Genomic DNA, 15789 nt, shown 5'->3' with positions numbered 1-15789 from the left:
ATGTTTGGGTGGTCTTCTGTGGAGGCCCAGCAGTTGACCTCAATGATTCTTGTGGGTCCCTTCCAACTCAGGATATTCTGTGGTTCTCTATCTTGACTATTTTGCTGCATTGTGTATTTTGGGGGAAGTAATGTGCTATTGTATCACATAGAATAGAATTTGGAGTTGAGAAATCCTATTCCAGGCAGGAAAACATGCATCAAAACCTCTTACGGTCTGATGTACTGGCCTGAGATTTTTGAACCAAGTTGTTTTTGAGTTCCACAGTGGTAATGGATATGTTACTTATTAAACAGCCTTATAATAAAATCAGAAATCTAATCTTGTCCAACTGGTAGTTTGGCAAGCTTATATTAATTAATCTTTGATTAATCCTTTGTACTTAAGGCAATGAAAAATACCGAAGTTTATTACTGCTGTCATTACATCAAAAGTGCCGTTTCTGATGTATGCATCCCAGCTGTTTGTCTGAGTCTGTGTCCAGTATTTTATTGCAAGTTATTCAGGAAAATTGAAGGGAATCAGGGTGTGTGGAAACAAAATGCAGGTGAGGCAGTAAAATTATGTTATTTGTATAACTTAATGTAACAAGTTAGTGATATAAAGAGTGCAGGGAAAGTGCCTGGCCATGATGGCAAGCTCAGGCTCGCATAACTGGGGAATGCCAGAAAGAAATGATGTGCATCATATAGCTGAACTCCAATAAACCTGAGGTCGTGCACACGTGTGCTGCGCTGTGCTGGATGCTGTGAGATGAACATAGGTACAGTGGTTATGCAAAGCACGAGCAATTTGTATCAGCTCTTAGATGTGCTGCAGGTATGGTTTGACTACAGAACACTTGTAGAAGATCAAACGGATGTAGGATTCGACATCTATGCATTATGCAATTATTACCTCCCTGTTGAAGCCCTGACTGGGTTACTAATAGGGTGCAGGAATGCATGTGCTGCCTGGGTTTTAATGAAGAGGAAATTATTGCTTTGTTTCCTTCACCATATTTGCGTGTGGAGCTTTTGAAAAAAGGATAGTTGGAATAATAAGAAGCGTGAGCAGTATTGTCAGTAACTGCATAATTCTAACTAAAAGCTACTGAGTCTGATTGGAAAGACTTTTGAAGATACGGGAATACCATCATGAGGCATCCTCTGAGCTCAACTAGCAAGAAATGAGACAATACCAGCAAAAGAATCTGTCCATTTATGGGCAGTAAAAACTACCTCTGAAGAGGTGAGAGAAAAAATGTAAACATAACTAGTCAGAGAACAGTCAGTAGTGTGCATTCAAAATTAAAAAATAAAAAAGAGAGAGAAACGAAGTTTCTTGAATTCAGGGAAAAAACTTGGGAGAACTGGCAGAACAGAGAATGCCTAGAAGCCTCGAACAGATCTCAGTAACATGTGTGCCTTAAACTGGAGAAATTGAATTGCTTGCTTGTCTGTTAATTAGGAAGCCTGATATGTTGCCATGAGAAAAATGAAATTGGAATAATAAACCTGTCATGAGGGCTGACAGTCATTTTTCCTGGATAAATATTCCTATTCAGAAGTGAGAAGAGTCTCTTGTGATTTGATGGATTGTCTGCTGCAGCAATAGCCTGAATGCTCTGAAATTTGGTCTGAAAACCAATTCTCGGGCTTTATGCCCGCATTTTAAAACTTACAAGCTTTAGGAAATTCTAACTTAAACCTGTGTTCTCAACACCTGAAATTCTTGACATCATGCTGGAAAAACTGTTTGTAACTTAAAGTAGATGTTTCAATGGCAGGATGGTGGCCCTCCTTTGCTCCCCAGCATGGGGAGCCTTGGTTTTATTTTGAGTTTCACTTCTCAAAGAATAAGTACTGAACTGTTTGAGATGCATTCTTTATTTAGCAGCTTTATTCTCTCACTGAGAACAAACAGGCTGTGGAGAAGAAAAAAAAAAAAAAAAAAAAAAAAAAAAAAAGCTGGACATTACATGATTGCCTGTCAGGAGACTGAGATTCCAGTGCATGCCTTTGATAAGTTTTGTGGGAAAAGAAATCCAACTAGCCAAGATAGTAGTTGCTAACCAGCTTTTAAAGATGGTACTTAATGCTACTGCTGTGATTGCAGAGGACTGATCTGATCATTGCATTTGCTGCTTTTGTGCAGTGGTCAGGCTAGATGAGATTATCAACAGTGCTGAAAAACAGCTTTGTTCTTTAAAGCAGCATTCTTTGTTGTAGTTGAGCGTTCATTTTTCCTGGACATAAACACACTTTATTTCAAACAAATCTTAATTCAAGAAGAAAAGACTCTGGTCTTTCCTGAGAGCTGAGTCTGAAATTTATCTTGATTAAGAGCTTAGGTACAAAACTTCCCCTACTATTTTAACTGAAGTTTAGCCCACCAAAACCAAGAATTGATGGCAGAACAGGGAAGCCCTCAGGCCCTTTCTTCTGTTCTTCAGAAGTTAAAAATACCTATTTCAGTTGCTCAGTTGCTGAGTGTAAATCACCCATATGCCCCCATCCGCCTGCGCTTGTTTAGAGAATGCTCCCACCAATCTTCTTAAATATCCAGACGGAGAAGGAGCAACTCTATTCTCAGCACATTAAAACCTGCAGTCTGCAGGGTTGGGGTATAAAGAACTTATGTCTCTTTATTTCATCAAGCCCTTGCAATTTGTGCTCCAATTAATGCCAGTTGTTAATCTGTCATTTGAGTCAATGGCATTCAAGTTATGCAATGCAGAAAGAAGATGTTTCCAGAAGAGGACAATTAGTATAGTTCTGTACAGGGAGCTCCTGTTTCCTTGCTAAATAGTTTCCTACAGATCCCTCATATAACCTGGATTCTCTCTTTGTAAATTGACTTGAATGAGGCAGGACTTTAAGACTTTTTTGAAACTCAAAGTAGACTTGTAGTCTTATACATAGTAGTCTTCTGTTAGACTAGGCCTATTTCTTCTTATCGGTAAGGATCATCTGAGAAATTTCAGGCAAACCAGCGCAGTCTGAAGATTTGGTCAAAGAGTGTTGGTGATTTATTTCTCCACCAATTTTTCAGCCATGGAATGTGCAGATAAAATGCAAACATGAATTACCTTAGAAATAACTTTTATGCTATTATATCCTGCTTTTTTCTCTTTAAATATTTAGAGTAAATGTAAATATATTCATAGTGTAGTATATCACGTCTATAGAAATGCATTTGCAGAGTGTCAATGAAATAGAAAAAATAATGGAAAATACCATTTTCTAATAGAAAACATAAAAACTGAAGGCAGTAGGACTAGCAAAAGTTATGTCCCAAAGAGATGCATTGCTGCCTGTGTTCTGTATTTGAAATTCAAATTGTAATTACAATATTGTACTTCGAGATTGCTGTAATGGTGATTTAGATTCTTTCCTGTAATCATTTCTCTATAATGACTAGGTACTATAATGACTAGGTATTGCTGGTGATACATAAATATCTTTGACAAGTATAGTTAGCTAGCTGAATATGGACTGCTTAGATAGATGTTATAATTACTTCAAAATATTGTATATATTAAATCCCTGGAATGTTTATGTTGGCCAACTAAGACTTCAGTGTTCAGGACAATAGGTCTGGTATCTTCAGGAGCACAAAACTGTATAGGCACCTCTATCTTCAGGCAACCAGCAGGAATATGTGTAGTATCTCTGAGCTTACATGCATGTGTTATTGTGTACGTTTGTATATACACACCACATATTGCCATGCTGTGGTATGTATTCAGCTGCTGTGCATCATGCTGTGACTTAACTAATTTGCATCATAGCTAGAGGTTAGTGAGATGTAAATGTATGTGGTTTTCAAGCAAATGTGCAACTCATTGGTGGAGAGTGTGCAGCAAAGTGGGTTAATGCTGAGAGGTGTATTAATAGTTTTACTTGAATAACTTGTTTGGTAATTTAAGATTCTTTAATAGTGAATGTCTTTATCTTCCTTCTGGAAAATCTCTAACCCTTTCTTCTAAAGAAAATGGACAAAATGATTGAAATTTTAAAATATAATCCTCAAAATATGCACATGCATGAATTGGCATCAAATACATTTGCTAAAAGAAAATTTATGTAAAGGTTAACATGTATATGCATGATCATGTCCTACTGAGAGCTACGATATAAAACCTGGAAGTCAGGCTGTCAAAACGAAAATTATTTTTATGAGGACCAGTACAGAAAAACTGAGATGAAAATATCAATAACTTGCATCAGACACTTTGATTTATATTTTTTAATAAATGCAGCTTGTGTATGTAGCTTCCACCTTAATTAAATTATAATGTTGAAGGAATATAAGATGCAATAGTTCTTCTGCTGAGAACAGCTAGAACATGTCATGTATGTTTAAAATGTTGTCAGCCTCCCAGAACAATATAACTTTTGGGGAGAGGGGGGGAAAGAAGGGGTGACACATTGGAAATTAGTACAGCTCCACAGAGGAATTAATTTATTTGCTGCTCCAACATATATATTTTTTAAATCTATCTTAGTATATATTCCTCACATTTCTGCAAACCTCTCACATTATATTGCTATCATTTCATTGTATCCCATGCTATTATAATGCTTTTGTTTCCTATAGTGCTCTTTCTAATCTAAAACTATTGTTTTAAATAATGGTAGATGGATTCTATATGTTAGTACTTGGGGGCTTTTCTGTTGGGAGGGTGGGGGGAACTTGGCTGGAGCTTGGTGTAGCTTTGCAATCCATAAATCTCTTCAGTACATCATGAGGAAGGGAGTACAGAATTCCATTCCTTGCTGTGTGACAGCTCCAAGCTGCTGCCAACGTGCGAGGTATACCAGTTTGTGTTCTTGCTTAGTGACCGTGGTGACATATTCAGTGTGGTAGAACCTACAGTCTACTGTGGGGGCAGGACAGGATTTAAACCAAAAAGAAATGAGCCTGTACTGAAGAAAACCAGAGGTCTGAGCTTTCCATTTCCAAATAGTGCTTTCTTTAATTCTTTACTTTTACTATTCGTAGTCGTAGTATTGTAATTTTTATTTGGTTCTTATTGCAAAAACTCATTAATTACTGCTTGAAATGATTTTATTTTTTTTTTTTAACCATTGCATTATCCATTTGCAATGATATTTTTAAAATGAGCAATTTGGTATGAGTTGGCTCTAGTAATATCCTCTTCACAAATAACTACTATTACAGGTTGAGGTATGAAAACCACTAAACAATGGTGATTTATGATATGGCTTGTCTTTTTGTAGCTATCTACGTTAAAGAATCTCAGAAACCTTAAAATTGTGTTTGTCCACCTTTTAGGAAAAATGGACAACCTGTGTAAAGTAGTTATAGCAGAGAAAGACTAGACACGTCTCTCTGTTCCCAAATTTTGTTGTTATTTATATTCACACAAGAATGTTGTTTGAAGTATGAATAGCCAAGATACAAGTCTTGCATGCACGCAGATGTGTACATAATATGTACAGACATCGAATAATATACACACGTGCATGCATCCTGGTTTTCTGTTCACTATGATGACTAGTGTGTTGGTTTTTTTTTGTTGTTGCTGTGTTGTGTTTTGTTTTAATGGGGGAAAAAATAAAAACAGGGTTAGTGTTGATATCCTTGTTTTTCCCAACAAAGATACTAAGTCACCATTTGAGGAATGCTGGTAAGAACACAATGAGTTGCACCATTCAGCTGCAGCAGAAAGACTTCAGTTGACGCTCTTAAAAAATATTTATTTATTTAAATGGAACAGCCACAACAGTTCAGTGGAGCTCAAAATTACAGCTGAGGAATGATCAGTTAAATCTCAAAAAATTGCAGGAGGGAAATAGAGTGAAAAATTAATTTCTTAATATTGGCACACAATACTGCAGCCATCATTATAAGTAAGATTGTCATCTGGTATCATTTTAGCTTCACGTACATTTTTCTTATGTCTCGGGATGGATCATGGAAATTTGCGTGCAGTCCAGCAAAATCTAAGCAGTTCTATTGGAAACAGTTTAGTATTAGTTAAACAAAGGTAGCTTCAGTGAATGTAGATGTAGGCACTGATGCCACCCGTGTTACCTGAAGACCCTCTCTTTACAGATGACTTGGTCATTAGCCGGCTAAATTGGCTAAGTGCACTCCATAAGAACTATGAAAACCTCCTGCGTTTTCTTAAGCTTGTCAGAGCAAAGATTACTATACGTTAAGTTGAAATCATCGTTGGCTTTCATCATTCATCAGGGGTCTGGTCCAAATCTCTAACCCAAAGAAATGATACTGAGCACTGTCAAGTTGAAATTCTATATGCATGTTTTTAAAATTATGTATATCAACATGTATGTATTTCAGCATACGTAGTATGTTTGTGACCGTGATTATTTACAGGGAAGAAGCCATGGCTAAAACAAACAAAATGCAGAATTCAGAAAGAAATCTTTGGAAACTGAAGAGTGGGCAGACAGGAAAATGAGGGGAATATTGCCAAGACAACCTGCTCAGCAAGATCCCCAAAAGATAAATATTTAATAAGCATGTCAAATATCCAAATAGATACTGAAGTTATCTTCTGTTCTGTCTCTCTTTTCCTCAAAATGTGAGAAGCTGTGATATTCTTTCCCTAAGCAAACTAGGAACAAAACAGGCTTCTGTGTGGGAATGTTCTTGTTTTCCTCCAGCGTGTACAATGCTGCCTTAGCAGATTAATTCCTTTCCTCACCCAGTATAGAGAGATGGGGCAGGGTATGGAAAGAAGGTGTAGAAGTAACGATTAAACTTGCTGTGAAAAATTCAGTGTGATTCCCAACTGTGTGCTCGTGTCAGTTCCTGAGATAGATGTTTCTGGTTTAAAGTGTATGCATTATAATCAGACCACGGTGGTTATAGGAGTCAGTTATGAGCAGAGGTTACATGTCAAATGTGTATTTCCTGGCAAAACAATGTTGGCTTTCTGCTAATTTTGGCTGGGTTTTCTTCATAAGAGTCAAAAAACAAACAAACAAAAAACCAAAAACACCTTCATAGATTTTCTCAGAAATGTTCCAGCAAGATCCAGCAAGAACAGATTTCTGAATTGAGTCTGGTTTTCAGGCAGTCAAATTGAATATCTCTCAAGTTGTAGAATGGAACCAATCTTACTGATACACAGTCCTTTATCTGTATTGCATTAATTCACACAAATATTATCTTTATTTTTCCCAGTCTGTTTTACTCCTATGTGAAATACTGTTTCTCTAGTGTGTTAAATAGACTGTCTCACCTGTGATTTACATTATTTGTGTCTTAAACCATCTGAACAATTGCACAATTGTGGAATAAGAATGGTTGAGGTGGGAAGGGACATCGGGAAGTCATCTTGTCCAACTCCCTCATTAATTTTGTTGTTAAAATGTTTCTTCACATATACTTGACAATGCCTTTTTTTTTTTTTTTTTTTTTTTTTTTTTTTTTTTTTTCCTCCCTACACCCCCTACCCAGAACTCCTTCCAGTTTGTGTCTTTCTCGGCTGTGTCAGGCTTGTACATATGGTAAATTTGGGCTCAACACCATTCAGTGGAAGACATTTAATTAGCTCTGTCCACAGAATGAAATCTTTATTAATACGGTGTAAAATCACAATAACATTATTTGCCATCACATCGATTTACAAGTTTGTCTAATTAGCTGTCAATCTCCACATCAGACCTTTTCTTGCTTGCTTTCATAACATCTTCCTTCTGCCAAAAAACTGTTTTCCGGAGACTTCTTTTCTCTGACCACTGTGTTCCCAATGTACTAGTTTTTTTTCCCCCCTAATTTGCTTAGCTGTCTACTAATTTACATCTTTGGCTGTGTGTGGTGGTGTTTTTCCTGAAGGCTTCCATGAGTTTGTACTTGAAAGCTGAAGTTCTTTCATACATTCTGAGGCCTCTTCTGCCCATGCTCATGTCTCCCAGCTCTTTGCATTTACCATGGCGGCCAGCCTGAATGAAAGATCTGTTTACTTCAACTGTTTACTTGCTACTCCTTAATGTTGGTAGAGGGATGTTTCCCTTAATCAGTTGGAATATAAATGTGTGCTTCACAACTTATCCAGTGGACTTTTTGTTGTTTTTATCTCTTCGAAATTCATTAGACAAAAAGCATTTCAGGTAAAGAAGAGTAGTCAAGGTGGGTGGGATTTGTGGAGATAGAGATGCTTGCATGACATTTCCCTAGGTGGCAACATGGTTTTAAATATATAGATTTGTTTTACTCTGGGCAATTTCTAATTTGCATGATCTTTACATTTTGCCTGATATAGGGGATCTAGCGGTAATACGGACTGCAATTATTTATGTAACTAATAACAGAAATGTATAGATGTAAGCAGATAAATTAGTTCCCAAGCGTCTCATCTTTGAATAATGATTTTTCATCTCAAATTAATTAGCTTGTTTTTATTATTTTTTTCCACAAGACAACCTTATATTGTGTTTTATATTTTCAGCTCCATAGAAAAACTGTCCTTGGTATTTTTGTTTTGATAATTTGCAGATCTTTCCAGCTTATGAATTTTATTACTCTGCAGTCTGCTGGAGATCAGTACTGAAGACACTGAGTAGTCGTATAAAGCTAGGTGACTCACTACTAATTAATGAACTTTATTATACTAAAATATCAAAAAGACTAAGCCTTTCTAATAGGTTTCTAAGCTACAATGTGATTGTAGACAAACTTTGAAACACTCATATAACAAAAAAAAAAAAGAACCTTATTTTTCAAAATTAAATATTAGAGATGCAAAAGTGTTATCTCACAGAATTATAAATTCCTCATAAATTCAAATCCATTTTCTCCCTTCTCAAAACTAGCTGGCTGGTTACAACAAAAATAGTTAACTTTTCAGTGAAACTTCAGTTTTGCGGAATTTAAAACAAAGTTTTAAAGCACTATGAAACTGGAAACCTGCATTTAGAAATTGCATGGTACAAGCCATCATTGTCATAGCAAGCACTGCAACCTATCTGTCCCTTTGGTCTATTTTTAAAAATATTTATCTATTATTTTATCCTTAACAAAAAAAGATCATAGAAAAGATTTCTACTTATTAAAAAAATAAAAATAAAATGTTAATTTACTGTGAATTAATTGAATTTATTAATTAATTACTAAAAAAAAACCTGTAAAATATTTTTTTAATTTATAGTAAATTAAAAAATACAGTAAATTTAAAAAGTTAATTTACTGAAGCTGTTTTCATGTTCTGATGGCTGTGGATGTGCTCAGAAACCTTTTCATAACTAGGAAGCCTAAATTCAGTCAAGTGTGCAAACGGGAGCATTGTAGGAAATGAGGGAAATTGGTGTATCTTATGTGAAAGAGGGGGAGGAGAGAAAAAAAAAGTATTTCCTTATTTACCCTAAAAGTATAGGGTAGGAAGAAGACTACTTTCAGAAACAGTAACTTCTCCAATCCTGATTACTTATGAAATTAGGACATGACTTCTGTTAGGATGATCTTTTTGTTCTCCAGCAGTGCAAAGCCAAATATATAATCCATTGGAAAGCTACAGACATGGTGGCAAATTCCCATGGCCTTCTGTGTAATGCTGAGGCTGTAATACAGTAAAGTTAATTGCCCAAAGACAACAGATTAATCTAGGGCATACCATCAGCCTTGTTCATTTCTTGATGTATATCAAATACTGTCCATAGTGAAAATCTGTTCTGAGAATAATTTGACTGATCCTAGAAAACACTAGTATTTACCATTAGCATCCAAATAATCAGAAAGGGAAGGCATCAAAAAATTGTCTCTAACAGCCTATCCTTGAATATTGTCATCTGCTGAAATTGTGCTGTGCATCTCTAAGCACAGATAGGAAACTTTACTTTCATTTCTAATATTCCCTTTGATTTTGTCTCTGGATTAAGTAGACAGTCCTTCTGCCTGTGGCATTTTTTAATTATTTTTTTAAGCATATCAATTCTGATGTAATAGTAGACCACATTTAATATTCACTCACCACAGGCTTTGTTTTAGAGGCTTGGTGATGTTCATATATCACAAGTCCCTTTATTCAGGATTGTATTAAAAATAACTTGCATAGCGTATAAAATTTTAAGGGCTTAGAAAGGATGCATGAGTTAATCAATATTACTTCGGTTGCTAGAAGTAATATCTGGTATTCAGGGAGAGATTTCCCCATTTAATATTGGATAGCTGCAAGATGATGTGGCATTACAAAGTAGGGAGTGAAAATGTGTGTTATTGTTCATCTTAACTTCACTGCTGAAGCATTGTATTTTAGGAGGAAAAAATAGCATAATCATTTTTTCCAGCTGAAATGCTGGTATACTAGTTATTTCTTCTATAGTGGTTGTTTGAGGTCACAACTGAAATCAATTTATTATTTTAATAAATACAAAATTTATACATAATAAGAGACAGTACGTGCACAGTAAAATCTACAATAGGCTTCAGAGCAAGTGTTACAGAAGGTCAGAGAAAGGAATTATTGTTATCAGTTTAATGAATAGGGAACCAAAGCACAATGAACTGAAATAATTTCCCTGCAGTTGCTCAGCAAGTCTACAGCAGAAATGAGAAGAACATCTGCATCTTACAAGACTTGATGGCTTGATTAGCCATTTTAAATAGAATTGTTTATTGAAGATCTTTACAATTCTTACATGAAAAAAGCTGTGGAAATAAGCCAGTTTGTAACTGGGTAACTTTTAAAAGAAGTTGAAGGTGAGCTTTTCCCCTTTTAGAAGTAAATAGTAGAAGTAAATGGTGACTAATTGCTTGCTTGAGAGAGAGAGAGAGAGGAAGGAAATGGTCTGCAGTGTGATCAAAAATGGAATCTCAGAGTTGCAAAGATGATGTCCCATGGAACTGGGAAGTGAGTATGGAAGTAAGTTTTAAATAATTGCATTTGCCTTTTTTGATGAGGGTGTCTTGATGCAAGGTCTTCAAATCATAGTAAATTTCCCATTCTATAGGTTTTCTATTTCTTTCAATGTGTTTGGTGTAGTGACTGTTCTTGAAGCCCTGAGATTAATGGTTAGTGCATGGAAGCAGTTACAGGCCTGTTAGTTAAGGGGTGGGGTATGTGTGTGCAGAAAATTGGTGTAATCTTGATTTATTCTTCCAAAATAGTAAATATTCCTCAGGACTTTCACAGCCTCTAAATTTCAAATGTTGCTGAGGTTATAATGTCATAGAAAGGCATGAACTTAGCTGCTTCTTAACGCATGGTGATAACTCAGACTGGATGCATAGAATTGTGACTGTGACCTATACCCTTAGACCATGGTATTGGTCCCATGGTCATGCAGTGGAATACATGAAGATAGGCTTGGAAGGTGTCAGCTGCAATAGCAGCACATCGCCTGGCACTAATTTCAGAGCAGAAGGCTTTATTTTTTTTCCCAATAATATTTTAAGTGTTTCCTAGAGTGTGTAAATACAGTTCAATATCTAACAGGCATAAAATTTGGTGTGTATTTGTCTTTCTTCAGCAGAGCAGAAGTTCATTTTAGTTAAAAACTGAAAATAAGTCCCTCCACGAATTTATCAATGTCTAAAAATGTGTGGACAGGAAATCCCCCTGTAACCTAGACAACTACCCAAAAAGTTGGCTTTTTGCATTTAATTTCCAGGTGTTTCTTCAAAAGGAGAAGGAGGAGAAAAAAAAAAAGCTTTCTGCTATCTAATATCATATCTGCTATCTAATATCATTAGATATTAGATTAGATATCATTAACACCTTGTTGGTGTTAGTCTGACTTTTTGAAGATGTGCTGGTCCATCTAGATCAGGTCCCCTGAAAATTAATTAAATGTTGTCTATATGCTAAAATTGCTGCAGAAATAGGATATTCAAAAGCATTACTTCATCACATGCTTTTGCTGTGTTAATAGTATGGTAGAAGACTTAATTTTCTTTAAAGTGTTGTCTTATGGTTTCCCAGCATCAGTAGCGCTTCCTTAGAATCACCATTTGTCTTCTCTCTAATTCCTATAGAGAGAGACGTTGACTCCTGTACACACACCCCCTCTACTTCAGCACAAGCACCTGTTTTTCTGCTCAGCATGATAGGCATCGCAAATAAGCTATGAGATTTTCATGGCAAAGCAACCTGGGTGTCAGTCAGAGTCTTTACCCTGAATTTTCCAAACACAATGAACATGAAGAGATGACAAATACTCCTAGTGGGAAAAACTGGCTTTGAGTTTCTCTTTTGTTAGCAAAGACAATTTCAGTAGGAAGAAATGAGGCAAATGTAAAGTGCATCTGCCAATTGCCTGACATTTCGGAGTTCCAGAAAGAATGTACTTGAGTGGGGAAAGAAAAAGCTCTGTGCTAAAATACCTGGTGATCACAGCCAATGCATCTTCTCAGACAGAAAAGCTCAAGAAACCCATTGTCACTGTAAACAATTCATTCTCCGGTGATTTTTCTATAATAATGCTTTCCTAAGTCTAGCTAGTGTTATGTGAAACTACCCCTCATGAAAAATGTAAGAGATGTCAGGTTGTTTTATGTTACTAACATGTGCTAAGCAGCTGAACAATGTTTAGTGAAATATTTAGATAAAATGAAATATCATTTGATGAAGGCAGGGGTAGCCACCTTACTATTTGCTGTGTTGTGCTAATGAGTAATATTTGAACACGCTGGATTTTCTTGCTGCCTTTTGGACAGTGCCTTCAAATAGGGCCTGAACAAATATAACCAGCACCTCTGAATTTCAGAGGTGTCATACGTGATGCAAATCATCTATATGAGTAATTACATTGTTTTGTTTTGCCTGTCAATCTTACTGTGTGTGCAATGCACCTGTGAAGCCAGGGAGATGCTCTGATTACTGGGATAGCACTGTGTTGGTATAGAATTACTGTTATCCCTATGGATCATCTAGGGCATGCAAAATATCCTTTTACTATTTTTTTTTGGTAAAAATTGTTTGAATTCTGCACTTACAGAAAGGTTGTTATTGTAAATATAATACAGTACTAAAACTATTGTGATGCATCTATTTACATTCATGGGTAAAAACGTTTTTGTCTTTCCTTTTCTGTGTCACATGTGCATTATTACATTATTTTAATTTTGACTCATAGAAATCTACTTAAGGTTTGCTTTCCTTCTAACCTATTGCTTGAATAAAAGCTGTTAGGATATGGCTATGTGTTAGGGAATTTGGACAATGTGTTTTGATCAGTTAAAGATTCACCTGAAAAATTAGAAGATATCACCCTGTTTAAACAGACATTAAAATAAAATGATTTTTTCTTCATTTCCATGTGTTCTACATTATGTATAATTCATTTTTTCCTTTGGAAAGTTTATTTTTGTACTCCATGTTAATAGTAAGAAGTTAAACAGTGTGAATAGAAAGCTTTGAGAATAAAAGGGACCCTGGACTCAGATTAGTTCCTAACTCAGTTGTAGAGTAATCATTCTGGCACTGATGTCTGCAAACAAATCTGCTTGGGCTTCCACCTATATTTTTCCTTCTCTTCTCTTTCTCTTGTCCTGCTGCCCAAGTGTATTTGTTTATAGGTACGTTCATTTGTTCTGAAGTTTTTCCAGAAGCAGAGTCCCAAGAAACTAACCTTATTTCATGCAAGTCACATATTAAATACATTTAAAACATTAATCAGAAAAAAAAAATACACATATGTGCATGCCCTGAGAGTAGCTGTGCACGTTTTCTTCTTTAGAACTTTCTGGAATTGTTGTTTAATTGATATTATTGTGTAGGGAGATAGTCCAGGGAGACAGCATGAAATGGCAGCAAGAATTTCTCAGGAGCAGTGAGGAATGAGTTGTCATACGTGGCGTTTCATTTCTGGGTAGCTGAAGGTAGTAAAGGACAGGCTGCTGGCTCAGACGTTAATCTTCTCAGCTGTATCTATAAATGAAATGTCATGCCTAACAAGTCTTCCTTCACTGGTATTTCGTCTTAGCTTTTCCTGATTAAAATTAATGTTTGTGCACGTATGTATAAATTGAGGATAAAAGGATCTACACGTTGCAGATGGCCGGAGGTTACTTTCACATGCAGAGTACCCAATTTCAAAGTGTAGCTAGAGAAAGGGGAAAAAAACCAAAACACACCAACAACAAGAACAACAACAACAAAAAAACAGCCATAGTCAGAGCACCTGTTCTTAATAAACATGACAACCTGCCAACATTTCATCTTGAGATGTGCTTAAGACTATGACACAGATAACCAGAAATTACTGTGCACTGGGATAGCAAATTAAAATGCAGAAGTCAGTGAGGCCACAGGATATTGGATTTAAGACCATGACGGGGTTGTCAGTGTTGATGACATTTTGTGGTTGGGAAAATATATTGCTGTACTCAATGTGTACACTGATAGCATCCAATATTTGGTTGCTAAAGCTGGGGAAATGTCTAAGTCAAATCCATATGAAAAATTGCCATTGTAAGCAACTGAGTATCTGGAGTTAGTTAATCACAGGCATCAGAAGCAAGTCAGAATGTATATACTATGGAAGAAATGCAAGAAATAATCTGGAATAATTCCTTATTTCTGATCTGAGCAAATATCTGAAATAGTACTTAAACGTATAGTCTACTAGAGGTAGAAAATGTCACTGAGACAGCGACTGAGGAAGGTAGACCTCTTCTGATTTTTCATGGGGAATATATATTTGAAAATCTCTCAAGCGCATTAATAAACGACATTGAATTTCTATTGATGTCTGTCATGTGTGACATGTTCCATGTTGTTTCTTTGTACAGGAACAAAGTTGGCCACCATAAATATTTCCAGAGCTCAAAGTGAATACAAGGAAGCAACTTTCAATGAAATATATTTTTTTCATGAAGCAAAATTACATGAATAACAGTCATTTTCCCAGAAGAAGAATTGACTGAGAGCCATTAAATGCAAAAACACCACCTAAAGTTCTAGGAGTTCCTTAGCTGCAGACTGATGCAAGCTGAATGATTTTTCCTGGCAGGTATGAATGTATGCTTACCCTGTTCTTGTGCTCCTCCTCCCTGGCACCCTCCCTTGGCTACTGTCAAAGACAAAATAGTAGCCAAAGGACCTTTATGGTCTGACCCCCGAAGTCTATTATTTGGGTACATTTTTAATTTGAATTTGGAAACTGAATGTTCATGAAAGTGAGCTGGTTAGGAGAACCAATTTTCTGACTGAGCTGGCTTTACCTTGCCATGCGAGTGTTGCTGCTGGGGTTAAAAAACACGCACAAGTTAAAGTTGTTTCAGGTCTACTCAGAGGAGGTAAGTTGATGCTATTTCTCAGAGCACAAGTTAAATGCTGACATTCTTGATTCATCATTTTTGGCTTGGCATTTAAGTTAGTTTGAAATTCACACATTATACACACACACACGCCCCACTTGCTAATCAAGCAGAACATTGTATATCTTCTTATTTTGAACAAATACGGTTTTGCTTGTGTTTATTACTAAACCAGATGCTTTACAACATATGTCAGTAAACTGGGACAAAGGTAGAACTTTCATGATCCTGACAGGATATTTTTTTGGGAGTGTTTAATGGATAACAGTGTGAGACATGCCTGACATGTTAAAGCATTTTGTCCTTTACCTCATCTAACTTAATCTTTTGCCTTAAAAAGGGCAATATTTCTGACAAAACATAATCTCCTATCATTTCTAGCCACACATCCAACCCATAATGTTATCTGACAGTAAATACATAACCTCATCAAATCACTTATCTTCCCATGTTTCAGCAACAATTTTGAGGGAATCTGAATAAATTACATCTCAAATGGTACAGCTGCTCTCCAACAGCAGAACTAATGAATTGTCATGACTGGGAGAGAGGGAG

At 36.1% G+C, this 15789-nt stretch overlaps 1 protein-coding gene across 7 annotated transcripts in view; it reads left to right on the top strand.

The window, feature by feature from the left end:
* Window positions 1-15789, top strand: part of ZNF804A (zinc finger protein 804A) — a gene marked incomplete at its 5' end in the record, with an annotated part of 254919 nt that overhangs the window by 190234 nt on the left and 48896 nt on the right. For all 7 annotated transcript variants that reach the window (XM_084522931.1, XM_084522934.1, XM_084522933.1 and 4 more), the window contains one exon: window positions 14707-14927. The remainder of the gene's footprint in view (window positions 1-14706; window positions 14928-15789) is intronic.

The sequence above is a fragment of the Aythya ferina genome (assembly GCF_964211825.1).
Source record: "Aythya ferina genome assembly, chromosome: 6".
In the NCBI taxonomy this organism is placed as follows: Eukaryota; Metazoa; Chordata; class Aves; order Anseriformes; family Anatidae; genus Aythya; species Aythya ferina.
Note: the sequence above shows the minus strand (reverse complement) of the source record. Positions and strands in the feature narration are given on the sequence as shown.